Below are 15,220 nucleotides of genomic sequence, written 5' to 3'. Positions count from 1 at the left end.
GTAAACAAGCCCATCTGATCTGTTGACCTACAGCCACTACGTTTTTTGCATCATCAGATGCAAAAGGTAGAGGAGATCAGGTGTAAAGTAGCCAAGGTGTACTGTATTTCAGGCCAGAGCAGTTCCTTTTTCTTGAACTCTGACACAAGTAATGAATGTTCGCTGCCATATGATCTTGTGTGCACTGGCTGTGTGCCTGGATTGCACCCTCGATTGCATTTCATTGCTGCAGTAAGTATATCATTGACGTTTTTTGATTGTCTCAAGATGAAAGGTGCTAGGTAGGTTTTCAGGAACTGTATTATCATCTTTTCACAAGAAACCATCTTCTCTGGCTTTTCCTGTTGCATAGTATCTCACAAATTCCTTTCTTCTGGGATTTCATTTTACCATTGTCCTTCAACTCCTTTCTTAAAGTTTGTACAAAGCAATGCATTTCTTAGCTGTGGTCATATTCTTTATCCTAACTTTAATTTGTTTGGCTGCACTCCTTTTTTCACTAGAAGACTGTAGAATTATTTACCACAGAAAGCTATCATTTGATATCCAACTTGACAGTGTAAATAAGCCGTAGATGGTTATTTTGTTTTGATTGAAGTTTTTCATTATGGTCCTCCATACTTTCATTTTGGCCTTTTGAGAGCTCAAGGCAGAAATACTATGCATGATTCACAGATTCCTGCTACTTCACCTCAGTCTTCTCTTTCCTCTTGTGGGGACTAGTTGGCAATATGCCCGTGAGCCAGCATATAAGTCTCTATGTTGATGACTACTCGCTGTTTTCAGATCTGCGTAAAATTTTTTTAAAAACTCAAGTTTTTGAAAGCAGGGGTCCTACTGATTGTAATCCTAAATTGCTTAGCACGCAAGAGTCCTGTTTCCATTCAAATAGTTTTGTGTTAATAAGTTAGTTAAATTAGTGTTCCTTCTGCACAATTCTGCTATTCTTAAAATATACTTTAAATTCTAGTATCTTGACATTCTTTAAAAACTCAAACAAAGCTTAAGATATTTGATTCTTGTACTGCATACTATCTAACCAGGAATTACAGGAGACAATATTACTAGCCATTTTGAAGATGCTTATTGAAATCTTCGGACAAAAATGGAAATGTACAATAAACTGGAAACACTAAAGTCATAGAGTTTACATTACACCTGTACTTTTGTGGAGATGATAATGACAATGAGCATTTAGCTATACTGACTTGCGAGACGGCTTCTTCAGCCAAATTCTAGCCATCAGATGTTACAATATAAGTAACTTAGTGGATGATTACTATATATGGGAAAAGAGAGCTTCCAAACAAAACTGTGTGCGCTGCTGGAAGGTGCTGGCCTTTCGGGTCGTGACACTGAATTGGTGTTTTATTGATGCCTCTGCGTTGCTCAGAGGGGTCATTTTGCAGATGAGAGTAAAACAGCTTCTCATTCAGGTTAGCCAGCGTTTTTGGAGGAATAAGGCTTATAGTTGCTCCAGGTAGTTACATTCTTTCTTTCTTTATAGCATCATTGTGCTTTATGTTACCCCTTAGTCTAAACTTGAGCGTTAAATAGATGTGTACTATTATTCTGCTGCCATTATCCGTCTCATGGTTGGTTTTATTTCACTGGTGACTGAAATGATCAATTGGTGTACACGTTTTTTTATAAGCGAAGGTACAAATAAGGTGTATTGTTAGGAAAGTACCATGGAAGTAATACCGATTTTATTCAGTAAGTCATTAGTGCAAAGATTGATCTTGTTTTTCAGAAACAAAATAGAGCATCCTTCTGACAAAAAGGAAACATGTCAGGAAATAACTGCATTTAAAAAAAAAAAAAAGTTTTAGCCATTTGTAGCTGTTTATGCTAAGGAAGGGAAAGTGTTTGAAAATTCACTAATCCAACAAGATAATGAAGTGTACTGCTGATTTGATCAATAATAGCTGGGGTTATGTGAGTAATTTTAGGAGACCCAAAGGCCTAATTTCACAGCTAGAGTGAGCTGAGGATGCTCAGCATCTCTGTCTTCTAGGGTGTCAAAGGTGTCTGCAAGACACAAGGCTCCATGAATATGAACAAGCAACAGCATAAAATAGGTGAGATAATCTTAAAATAAGCTATTGCTATCAGCACTGACTACAACTTCCCTTTCTTGGGTGGTTCTGCGGCTGACTCAAGCCACGTAGGGAAGGGGATGGAGTGGCACAGCCTGGGACTTCCCACGCTGTGGGCTCCATAGTCCTTCCAAGGCCTGTAAGAGTCTTTCCTAACTAACTGGGGGCTCTTATGGCAGGATATATCATTCAGAGTTATGTGGTATGTAAAGTCTTACTTCACTTCATTAAGGGATACTCGCATCAAGAGGCAAGTTGCAGTAAGGTGAAGGCAGATACATCTATATAGAAATGCCAGCTAGAGCAGTGAACTGATTAGCCTTTCAAAACTAATTATCTGCATGTTGTACTGCAGATTCTTTCCAGTGTTCGTGGACAGAACTTCAGTTTTCTTATCTGACAGAGAAATATTTTCTGGCAGATAGTTGCGTAGGCATTACAGATTTTGACATAAAACTCATGCTTACCTCTTGCTCTTCATGTGTCTGATGGAAATTAATGATGAGAAGGGATTTTGATTTAAATCACTGCACAAATAATACAACAAATTAATATTTGACACTTATTAGTATATGACTGTCGGCCTGATTCTGTGCCCTATTCATCTGTACCAGCGTTGAGTGGTTTTGGGGCGGTCTGGTTAGTGTCCGTGGGTGGATTTGCTCAGAAAGCTGTATCTTGGTCTGAGTAAGGGAGAGGAAATGTGTGTGTGTTTGTGCGTATGCACAAATCAGCTTTACCTTTGTGCAATACCTCCTTACTTGTTAAGCAGAGGTACCACTGACTTCTTATGTGATACTCTGTGAGACGTACAGATATTATCATTTTATATTTTATACTAATGCAAAACAATTCTACTCAGACATCACAGAAAGCAAAATGATATTTTCCAAACATAAATACCATTTCAAAACTCAATTATTGGCACAAGTCCAGATCTGTAAGGGATGCTGAGGCTACAGCTACAAAAGTGCATTTTCACACATGAATAAGCTCCAGAAGTCAAATAAAAAAAGGTCGCGACCTTACGTTAACCTTCTTTGGTAAACTGTCATTTCTTATTTATATTATTGTGCTCTCATCTGTCAAAGCAACTGAAGGAAGTTAGAGACAAATGAAGTCCTATGATTAGCTGTTGATTAAAAGAAGCTTTTATTTTAGTGATTAGAGTAATATTGCCATCACCGCAACCCCGTCCCTGGGGGTTTCAGTCAAACCTCGGAGCCCTGGCAGGTTTCCTGACCTTTGCCAGAGGGACTTTCAGAGCGGCTGCCTCCAGAGCCAGTGTGTGACTTTGCAAGGCCACCGCTGTTTACCCCAGTAATGTAATAGTCACCGCTGTCACTGGTTTAGCCTGATCCCAGGTCAGATGGGAGCTCTCCAGATGCTGTTGCCACAGAAGAGTTAATAGCTGGGCTAAAAGGAATACTGAAGGATTCGTCTAAGAGAAAGAAAGTGTTTATTAAAATGACCTCAGCATTTATTTAGTCTGCAAGGTTTGAGGTATCAGTCGTAACTTATTCTTGTCAAATTCTGTGTTTTTTGCCAGAGACACATGCTAATTCTGCATTTGGACTGTTTTTCTTGCCAACAAATCAATGCACCAGGCTTCTGCTATGTCCTGTGAAAAAACTAAAGGACTTAATACCGTGCAACTCTAGGGAAATGCCAAGGAAGTGTTTTTTGTTTTGTTTTTAATGTATTTATTTTTTTAATAGAAGAAGATAAATTAGTCCATTGGAGGAATTCAGGATGCTTTTGCATTGTCTTATCTCAAAGTTGCATTTGACTCATAACACTCTGGCATACCATGACACCAGGTTAGTTATTTTCAGGAACACTTCAATAGAAGGACAATAAGGAAAATAAATTATATTTTACAAAAAGAAAAATATACCAGTTTTGGTCACATGTGCAACAAGTACCACTCCGCATGAACTCAAATCCTAGATCAATCGAGTGAAGGCACTCCTAGGTGAGGTGAGGCCACCCAGTCTTACTCATCTTTCTGTGTTTCAAGACCTTGTCTTGAGATATGGAAATAAAACCAGTTGCAGGAATTGTATCACTAATTATTTGGGCACAGTAATTCAGTTACACTTAATGTCCACCTCAGAGAATTAGGGAAATGGACAACTCCATCTTGTGACCTTAACAGACCCTGGGTGAACAATCTCGATAACTAAGATATTTTAATGTATTGGTTTTATACAGTAATTAAAAAAGGAAGAGAAAAAGAATAGGCAAAAGAAAAAGAATTGTGAGAGAAAAAGAGGACAAAACCTAATTTGTGGTATTTCCAGCCCTGTCGTTAGGTTCTCTTGGGTACCCTGGGACTCCAACATGGGTTCTTATATCAGAGTCAGAAAACTCCACGTATTTAGGTTTCAAAATATAAAAAAGCTGTGAGCACTCTGTCAGAGGCTGAAGAATAAATATTTTCTTCTCCATTAGTTTGTACATCCAGAATACTGGTAGATGTCTGATCATTTGAGGTGAATTTAACAAGAAGCAATAGCTGGTTTTACATTTAAATATTGTTTATTTATGGTTGCTCCTAACTGTCAAATTAGTATCTTTTGTCACAAATAAAAAGCATAATTACTACTTTTGATTTCAGATCCCAGTTGATAAAAATCAAGAGTTCCCTTACTCCTCTTATAAAGGGAAATATATTAACTGAGATTAAGGATTAATTGTGCATTTTAAACACTATTTAGCATTATACAGTCAGACTTCCGTGGTTTTCTGGAGACTCGAATTTAGACAGGAGAACTGTGTGGTGTTTGCGCATGGCTGCAGAGAAGATCTGGGTAGAAACTACCGTAAGACATTCATAGCTGTATTTGCAAACCTTATTGGGAATTTAATTTTATTTCTACTCCCGAGTAATTCTTTTGGAAATTCCTGATTCTCAGTTTTAAGCATTTGTCTCTGGCTCTTGAGAAGAAATGAAGGCTGGAGGTCATTCGTCTGACCTTTCTTAGGCACTCCTGTGCTGCATTTGGAGCCAGCTGGGATCAATAGCTGCTGGTAGCTGTTGCACTCTCCTAGGCAAACAGTGTCATCTTTCTGCATTTGTCTCTTCGTGGTAGTACTACAGCAAAAAATGTGCTCAAAATAAGTAGTAAAAATTACAACAGATACATAGTAAAGGTAACATTAACTGTAGGTTATTGGACTTTTAAAATGAATTACCTGAATCCTGATTAATGGCAAGCCCAAGGCAGGCAGGAACCTGAGCTGAATTTCGGCGGGCTCATTTCAGGCTTGCAGCGGTTGTCAGCACGTAGCAAATGCCGTGGGTTGGTTTGGTCAGTCCCCTCTCATTTTGTGCACCCTCCCAAGCCTAATCCACTCAATTACATGCTGGGGACACACAAACCCTTTCAATCTTATGAAAAGGTATCATATATACTAAACTCAGCAAAATCAGAGTCATTTTGGGTCTGATCTGTTTCTCTTCAGTCAGGGAAGGGTAGACACATCACTCAGACCAGAACAGACACTTCCAACCTATTTTTTGAGCACTTATGTGACAGTCTTAGCTGAGAAGAGCATCTAATGCTCTGATAATTGATTTAGTTTTGAATTTTAATTGCACTTGTTTAGATTTTTCCTGATTCATGCTTGACTATGGCTAAAGTCTTCCTGCTCCTCTCTTACACACTGAACAAAGACGACTGTGAGCTAAACCATGTAATTTCTCGCATCTGATATCCCTCAGGGTAGATGAACTAACAGTTGTGACAGCTTCCACCAAAGTGAATATTGCCATTGAAGAGTGAGCTCATTTATCCTGGATGTATGTTTTTATTGATTGGAGCTGAGGACAGGCACAGTCAGTTTTTCAGTCACTTTTTAAGCAGAAGTTTTATGCAGACCAGTTGGGTAGAAATGGCTGGTGTCAAGAGCAATATCCTAATCCGAGGCTCCAAAGCAACAGCTGAAGGAGTCCTACCTGCATTTGCAGCCTTGGTTCTCTGGACAGACTGGGACCGCTTACATTTCAAGAATTCAATGATTATTTCAAGACAATCTTGGTAAATCTCTTTCTTCCATGGAGGAAAAATCTCTCTTTCTCATTGTTGTGGTTTAACCCCAGTCGGCAGCTAGGCACCACACAGCCGCTCGCTCACCCTCCCCCCCCCTCCCCCCCTGGTGGGATGGGGGAAAGAATCGGAAGAGCAAAAGTAAGAAAACTCATGGGTTGAGATAAGAACAGTTTAATACTTGAAATAAAATAATAATAATAACAACAACAACAATAATAAATTGTAATGGAAAGTAAAACGAGAGAGAGAGAGGGAGGAACAAAACCTGGGGGGGTAGGGGGGGGAAGACAAATGATGCAACCGCTCACCACCCATCAGCCAACGCAGTCAGTTCCTGAGCAGCAATTGCTGCCCCCCGGCCAGCTTTCCCCCCGTTTATATACTAAGCATGATGTCACATGGCATGGAATGTCCCTTTGGCCAGTTTGGGTCAGCTGTCCTGGCTGTGCCCCCTCCCAGCTTCTTGTGCACCTCCTCGCTGGCAGAGCATGGGAAGCTGAAAAGTCCTTGACTTAGTATAAACACTGCTTAGCAACAACTAAAACATCAGCATGTTATCACATTATTCTCATGTTAAATCCCAAACACAGCACTGTACCAGCTACTAGGAAGAAAATTAACTATATTGCAGCTGAAACCAGGACACTGATGGAGGTTTTTTTTGGTGTCTAGATTTTTCTCTTTGAATGTTTAATTCAACTGCAGCATTTTAATAGTGGCCTTTTGCATGAACAAACCATGCAACTGGCAGTTTAATTTTCAGGTTATGTAGGGATTACACAGGGTTGGGTGTAGCACAGCGTATCGACATGTCATACATTTCCTGCAGTATGTCTTCTGCTGTGTTCCAAAGCAACATGTGTTTTAAAAAGCATAGTATTATTCATAAACTGCAGAAAACTGTCACCCCATTCTGCATTTCAGTTATCAGATGAATTATTGATCAATGCTCTGACACAAACTGAAAGGGAAAAATTGTTTCTAGATGTCACAGGCCTCCCAGGTAACAACAAACGAAGAGTCCCATCTTTACGGTGTCTGCTGGTCTAGTCCATATGGCGCTTCAAAACTCACCGTGCGTCACAGCTGATTATAGACTCGGCACATGGGCTGCTTCCCCAAGGCTTCCAGCTCCCGTGTCTTCCTCCAGGATCTGAAAAGCCTCACATGGGCTCTACCAGCTGGAAGGAAATACTAAGTGGGAACCATAACTTGCTATTATCTTTGGAAAGGACTGGTTGCGTAAAGTGCAGGGAGAATGACAGTCATCCCCTTCACGGTTTCTCTGCATGTGTATCCAGCTCTTGCAGTTGTGAATTTGTGCAGAAAGTTGGGCATGAGCAAACATACTGGCCTGAAACATTTTCTTTGTCCAAACTACTCGATGCATAAAGCTTTATTGATCAGCTTTTGACAATCAAAATATTTATGGTTTGGAAATATTACAGTATTTGCTACACCAGTCAAGGATTTACTGTGGTTTAATTAATGCAAGAGCTTTGAATAGTTAGTTGAAAAGCACTGTATAACTATATGGAAGGGCTATTATTGTCCAGACAAGATACAATATTTAGAAATAATACGACAAAAATGATAGACTGCAGTACGAGTATGTTTTGAGATAGTTCTAGGGCTCTGATTAGTTTATATTAGCTAGTTTCTAGCATTTATGACTACCTCTGAAAGGCAGGTTATGGAGAATGTTAGCATTCCACTGGTCTGATTGACAATAATTAGTTTATTTTAAAAGAAAGGAAAGAAGCATGGTATTGTTGCAGCTGACTAATGTGAATTAAAAGCTAGGTAATTTTTTCCGCAATTACAGAGATACAACGATTGTCATTGTCAGAGAAGAAAATATACTTGTACTTTTAAGAATCATTGTGTAGGAAGAGCTTTGCAAGCCTGAAATTGAAGCTCTGGTCATGGTCTCCAAAATTACGGTTAGTAGTAATTTTATGCAGAAGCAAGACTTTTGAATACTTAAATTATAGCTTGTTCGTAGGAAGGTATTTACCAGCAAATATGAACATCTTATAAACAGCACATGAGTCATCTTGGTGTTCATTTTGAGCACATCGAAAATGTAAATTGCAACTGAATTACTCTTGTGTAGAGAGGCAGGGCTTGGAAACCTTCAATTCATACTTTAAATGGAAATTATGAGAGGAATAATGTGCACATTTGCCTTTCAGTGGAGAGTACTGTGCAGGGTAACTACTGCTTTTTCTATGGCTTTGCCTACAGGCTATGTAAACAAGGACTAACGGCAGGTACAGAGATAGGAAGAAGTACAAGTCCTGAGTGGTGATTGTATTCCTTATTTAGAAGCATTTAATACTAGGCTTTACTGAGACAACTAATAGAAATCCCATTCTTTATTGAAATGCCCATGGATTTTATGAGCCATCTGATACATCCTTAAAAAGCTTTAAAACAATTTGTGATAAAATCTAAACCAAACAGAAATCTGTCAGCTTCTCTGTTCAAAGTATTGGCCCAAAGGAAGTGATCCAGACATGACTGTCAGCAAGATAGCAACTGCTGGGAGGGCTACAGTTCGTTATTAAAAGATCAGTAGTTTGATCAACATCATATTTGATTACTCAAACTTCAATTACATGAGTACCTGAGGGCTTTAACTGGGATTTATTAGAAGACCAACTTGAAATAAACCTGCCGTTGTTGCATACCAGATCTATGAAAGACCCATCCGAGTACCTTGTTAACAGTTACTATCCCAAAAGAGATTCAATGTCAGCCAAGGAGTTCTAAAACAACTAATAAAAATGGAGCAATCAAGTGATTAATTTGATGTCATTTTTAATCTCAGTAAGAGGGAAAAAGGGGGGGGGAAGGAATCTTCTGTGCTTGGTGACATTGTTCATTAGGATCCAGCTCTGGAAGTTGGTATGGACAGGTTTGGAATGTGTTAATGCCACTTCTCTCTTCTTGTGGATGAATCTCTGCAGGGTCACGACTAATATATGTCGTAAGGAAGCAGAGCAAGGAAATCTGTGTAACATGCTGTCTTTTGCTCACTGGTGATTTATGTTGCAGATCAGCCTGGAGCTGTGGTAGCTCCAGTGGGGGATCGACACTTGTGGCAGCTTCTTGAGGAGGTGCCATGTGAACTAATGGCTGTAGAGCAATGTCAGTGAGCCCGGTTTTACAGAAGTGGAGTGGCTTGTGCTGTGGTCTCGTCTAGGTGAGATTGGCAGAGATATGGAGCTTGGTGGCTGAATGGTGTGTTTTCCCTCCCTGTTTTCCTAGTCATGCACAGTCTTGTCACTGCAAGCACAGTGCTAGCATTGCACGTGTTTCACATGTTGAACAATACAGTTCTGACTGGCGATTGCTCCTCCCAAACCAATTATTAGCGAGATGGGCTTTGTGTGACGAGTCTATCCCTGTGATGTCTTAAAGCTTTTTACCAATCCAAGTAGGGCATTTGTCACAAATAGCGTTCACGTTTCTGACCAGCAGAGTGTATGTACTGTAAACTGGAAACATCAGATTATGAAGGTATGTGCATGATTATCGTTTTCTTTTGCATATTTTACCTACCGTGTGTGGAAAAGACATTTCTCTATGCATCCTACTGTAGTAAAGACACTTACTGAGCTCAGCAAGTGGGCATTAATATTGCTGCTAACAAAAACCAGATGTTCTCATCAGATCAGTCATTTCTCTCTTTTTATTCCATAACTGTTTTTTCAAACTGTCATATCCTGCTGAGAGAAGATGCTGATGGCCCAATGTATAAACCTCCTTAGTACGTCTCGGATTTGAATCTGCGCAAGGAGTTGGGCTGTATCATGCTGTCGCTTATTAAGTACACCTCCTCGTAGAGATCCTTTCCTCCTTTGCCACCCTCCCGCCTCCCAGCATGGTCTAACTGAATTGTGCTGAGGAACTGTATTTAAAAATTGATAGCCCCATAACAAATCTTCCTTCTGCTGTTCTGCCCCATGTCAGAAAAACTTGCAGGAGCATTGTGGTGAAGCTGCTGATGCTAGTGATCTCAAAGCCTCTTTCCTAAGCAGAAATTACATAAAACTTTAATTATTGTGTTTCAGCCCACACTGCTGCGGTGCACAGGCAAAACATCCTCTTCCAACGTCACTGTTTACAGTCAGTACATTCACTTCTTTTCTGCAGGAAACAGTAAAATTAATGAGGCTGTTCAGTATATAAACACTTTTAAAGATCATAAGTTACGCTTTTGTCTGGATTGTCATTCTTCAGCTTGTACTCCCTTGTTATTTCGTGTGGTCATTCACTTATCCTGGCGCACCAGTTTTCCACTGAGTGTCTATGTCCATCTGTGTGGGTTTCATATTGATATGAATTGGAGTAGTCAAAGGTGTACAGTTGCCAAAATATCTATTAGTATAACCCCACTGTGGAGGCTGGTAAACCCTGTCAGTCTTCCTTTTTGGTTTTACTTTGCTGAGATGCTGTGTACTACTGCGAGATTCAGAAATGGATTGTTCTTTTTTGTTTTAAAGACTAAGAGTGGAGAAAAATATACAGATCTGCTTTGTGAAAAGATGGGGAAAAGTATTTCTTCATGGCTGTGTGAAAACGTCACGGTGTTGTCTGAGGTCGGTCCGTGAAATTATCATGTTCCTTACTTTAATTCTATACCCTGATTTTCTTGCAAATTATCTGGCCCCAGTAATTGCTTAAAATTCATATATATATGTGTGTGTCTGTGTGTGTATATTTAATGAAGAATGCCTTGAAACTCTAATTAGGGCTGTTTGACTCTAAAGCAGTTTACATATCACAGGCTTACACAGCTATCAAACAGATGCTTCTCCTTTTTTTCATTCAACTGACATTTTCATTTTCTCTGCATATTTTGAGGACTGAGAAGTGATGTGTTTTGACTCCTGAGGCTACAGACGATATCAAAATGAGGATTAGAAATGAAGCTTTACCTGTCAATTAAGTTGTTAAGCTTGTCCTCCACAGTGTCTGCACTTTCAAATGGCCTGTTTATTGAATTTGAAATAGTTTTCATTCTTGACCTTGTTTAAATTGAATGGACAGTTCTAATTATAATCTTCAGAGTTTTGAACTACAACATATGGTTTGCATATAGAGTTGTGGATGAGGGGCTCTTGTCTGTTTACTGAGCTAAACCACTGTTAAATATCTCGGGACAGATTGGCATATCAGGCATTGAAAGTAAGGAGAAATCGGGAGTACAGATATTGGCCATTTTTGTCTTTTCAAGTCACTCTGTCCAGGAGATCTGCTCTTGAGGGACATCTGAGAAATGAACTGTGATTGCAGGATCCCAGGATCCAGTTATTGGTGAGGAACAAGTTACCACTTTCAATGGTTGCATTGTGCCAGTCTTCACATGAAAGCAATATAAAAAAAAAAGTCCTAGAGCATCCTTTTCCCTGATATATTCCTTCCCCATCCCGACAATGAATTCAAATTACCAGGATCTTTGGCAAATCAATGTCGTTCTTTCAAATCATCTGTGGCCCTCACTAACAGGGTTGCGTGACATCTCACAGCAATTTATTCATGTATTTATTCTCCAATAAGGCCAGTGACAGATCAGGAAATTAAATCTAGGTCTTTAAGACTTGATTGGGTGGATTGTCCCTTTCAGTGCTTATAGATATCTTCTCCCCAAAAGCAATTGCTGCTGCTGAGACCGTCCCCTGGAGCTATAGGGCTGCTTGCCCTGGGCACACATGCTGGAAGCAGCTCTCTGCCTTTCCTCCACACTTCTCCCCGCAAAAGCCATACCTCAGAGATTCCTCTGTCCTCTTCCCTCCTTGAAAATAGTCATCAGGAAATGCATCTATCTCCCTTCAGACCTGGACATAAATATTTATTACCTAACACAGACATAGTCCCATGGATGACTCTGCTGTTCAGCATTTTGCAGTGCCATGGTCCCTGTCCTTTGGTGTTCTCAGTATAGACAGATAAACCGGGGGTGAGAGAAAGGAAGCCCAACCTAGACACGGCTAGAAGTCATTGTAGCTACCTGGAAAACATCTGAAATCTAGGGCAAGGTACCAACTACAGGGTAGAAAATTCCTCTCCACGATGTGACCATATCACTGGGGAGGTCTAAAGGAAGGTGACAGACTGAAAGACAGTGAATCCAGTACAAAAAGTTTTGGTTTTTTAATGCCATCGATTTTCAGGAGAAGAGTAAATAATCGGATAACTTGGAAAGCCTGCTTCTGTTCATGGCTAATTAGATTGCCCTGCCAAAATAGGTGCTGGTTAAAGCTGCTTTGTCCTTAATCCCAGCAAAGAAGAAACGTAGTGGAAAAGTCACTGCTCTAACAAGGGTCCTCTTTCATTGTGGAGTCAGTTCGCAGGGCCTAAATTAGGTAAGGAATCTCTTAACCATGCCTTGTAACGAATCTCTTATCAGATGTGACATGCTCCTTTCAGTACGGTTTGCTGAAGCTATTCCATTAATTAATTTTGTTGTAGCAGGCTCGCCTCAGACACCTGTGACTTACTGAAATTTAAGTAAGCTTCAGCAGTGATTGAAGCTAACCTGGCTGACTTTGAACCGGAGCAGACAATGGATGCTCATATAATCCATCGGAGGGGCCAGGAAAGGGCAGAAACAAATAGCTGAGGAGCAATAATAAAAGCCTAGGAGCGCTAACAGTTCAAAATGACCCAGCTGGCTCCGCAGGAGCACATTTATCTATGCTGAAAACTGTTTCACAAAGGTGTTTTAACATCAGGTTCTAGTAGACCACTCAAAAGAGCTTGTAGCATATTTATGTTTTTTTGTGAAGCATAAAAAAACCCTAGACTAGGGGTTTTGCAATTTAAAATCTCACAGCTATCAAAACCTGCTCTTTTCCCTCTTTGCTGCTCAGTTTGGTTCAATGAAACAGAAATATGTTTTCTATTAAAATGAACAGAAATTCTGCCTTTTCTTGTTGAATTTTAGGCTTTGTTTTTGACCAGACTCTAAACTTGTATTTTTCTTCCTACAGTCAATACTAATGTCACACTGCCTTCATTGTGGAAAAAATGGACAAATATTTTTCTAGCAACAGGAGTTTCAAAACTCCTCTGATCGAACTTTAAAACCCTGGAAACTACTTTAGTGTTAGTAAAACGGGAAAGATAATTTTTAAAACTTCTGCTGCAAGGGCAAATTATGTCATGCTTAATAGTGAGTACATTTGTGAGTGGATTCACACTGGTTGTCAAATTACGGACATTTTTAAACTTGAGACTTGGGGAGACTGTGTGAGTTAAAGGAAGCTGTGAGTTGAATCTGTCATAAATTTATCTACTTATAGCAATAGCGGGTCTTATTTTGTTTCACTTTTATAGAAATAATTTCTGACTTTTGTGATCAGCTTATGAATGGTTGGGAACCAAGCCTGTTTCCCTTCCTTCCCTTAAGTATATAAATTATTTAATTTAGAAACACACTAAATTAATGTGTAAAATCCGCCATGTAAATTTGTGGGGAAAGACCATATGATATTTTCACTTCATAACTTGTGTGAGGTTTAAACATCCTTTGGAATATATAAAAGAAACTAATCACAGTGCCGTTACAAATAACAGAAGGGAAAGCACTGTCATACATCTTTGTTGATTTTAAATATCATGTTAAATAGCAAACAATAAGAGAGTTTTCATGTCAGATGTACTAAATGATCTGCAGCTGAAGAGACTAGGCAAGCTAGTCAGGGCAAAGGAGTGGTGAGCCAGATTTTTGTTAACTTATTTCCAAATAAATGTTGGAGTTGAACAGTTTATCCACCTCCAATAATGTTAAATATAGACACTTACGATTTCTCATTGTGGTTCTTTACATAAGATCCAATCTTCCCTTCCCTGTTTCTCTATCATCACTGTTACTGACTGTTTAATCCTCGCAATATTGTGTGAGGACCAACGACCCACAGAGCTCCCTGGGTAAAGAAGGGACAAACCCCTAAATTTTAAGATAAAGCTGCAAAGAGTAGACCGTCTTCCTCTTTCTGGTCATGATTTTTTATAAATAATTACTATACTTATTTTAAACTATAATCTGACTTTAAAACCATCAGCATAAACCATCCTCTAAGTAAATACAAGTAGGGTTTTGTGTTTCCCTGCTTCTGCTGGTTGCATCCTTTCTGCAGTGAGCTGGGGGGATTGTGGTGACTGGGAAATGGAAACGTGCATGTGTCATTCATTCCAATTTTATGTAGTATTTCTTAGGCATATCTGGTAAAAAGGGTGTAGTTATGCTTCTGTGAAAGTCATTTGGGCCAGATCCGTAGATGGTGGTGTGGTGTTTTGGGTCCCTGCTTGCAGGCGATTGTTCTAGCGTGTACCCAGAATGTGTTTCTTACATCAGCTCCCAGCTGGACAGAAATCTTTTCATCCGTATCAACTCTCTGGTGTTTGTGGGATGGGTGACACTCACAACTATTTGGTCTCTGCCTCTCTTCATGTTGCTCTTTACTTGCCAAAGAAAAGAGGTTTTGCTAAAACTAAAAAAAAAAAAAAAAAAAAAAAGCTCAAATGATGAGGTCCATACTGTCCAGTTCTGGTTTCTTTCTCCAGCAGTGCCTGCGCACTGTGAAGAGGAAATTTGTTCTCTGCTTATCTGTCAGAAAGTACTGGCTTCAAACAGTTACCAATCTGTGCATGTTTTTACAGTCAAGGGAGAGAAAGCCTGTTCGTTTGTCACCCAGAAGAAATGCCACTGGCTCCGTGAAGCGAGGTTAGAGGTAAACATTGCTCTGCCACCCTGTCCCTGCTTAGACCTCACATTGTGCTCTTGACAAAGTGTCCTCGATGTGAATGCCATCCCTGGGATACCCTTGGCACATCATCTCTCTTTCCATTCGGGATTCTCAAAACGTTTGTACCATCATTTGCTTGGCCAGCCCAAAGAAGGGAACTCAGGCCTGCAATAGAGGCTGTATTTTAAATAACCTTATACCTTTCATTTTACTAAAAATGTGCAAGCAGGAAAAGTGTGCAATAAACTTAATATCAGAAGACCGTTTCATCTTGTACTTCCAGAGCAGCTGCACACACATGCACAGA

At 39.7% G+C, this 15,220-nt stretch overlaps 1 protein-coding gene across 1 annotated transcript in view; it reads left to right on the top strand.

The window, feature by feature from the left end:
* Positions 1 to 15,220, top strand: part of LOC143162610 (uncharacterized) — a 207,406-nt gene that overhangs the window by 113,830 nt on the left and 78,356 nt on the right. The gene's annotated exons all lie outside the window — the stretch shown is intronic.

The sequence above is a fragment of the Aptenodytes patagonicus genome, chromosome 6 (assembly GCF_965638725.1).
Source record: "Aptenodytes patagonicus chromosome 6, bAptPat1.pri.cur, whole genome shotgun sequence".
NCBI lineage: Eukaryota > Metazoa > Chordata > Aves > Sphenisciformes > Spheniscidae > Aptenodytes > Aptenodytes patagonicus.
Note: the sequence above shows the minus strand (reverse complement) of the source record. Positions and strands in the feature narration are given on the sequence as shown.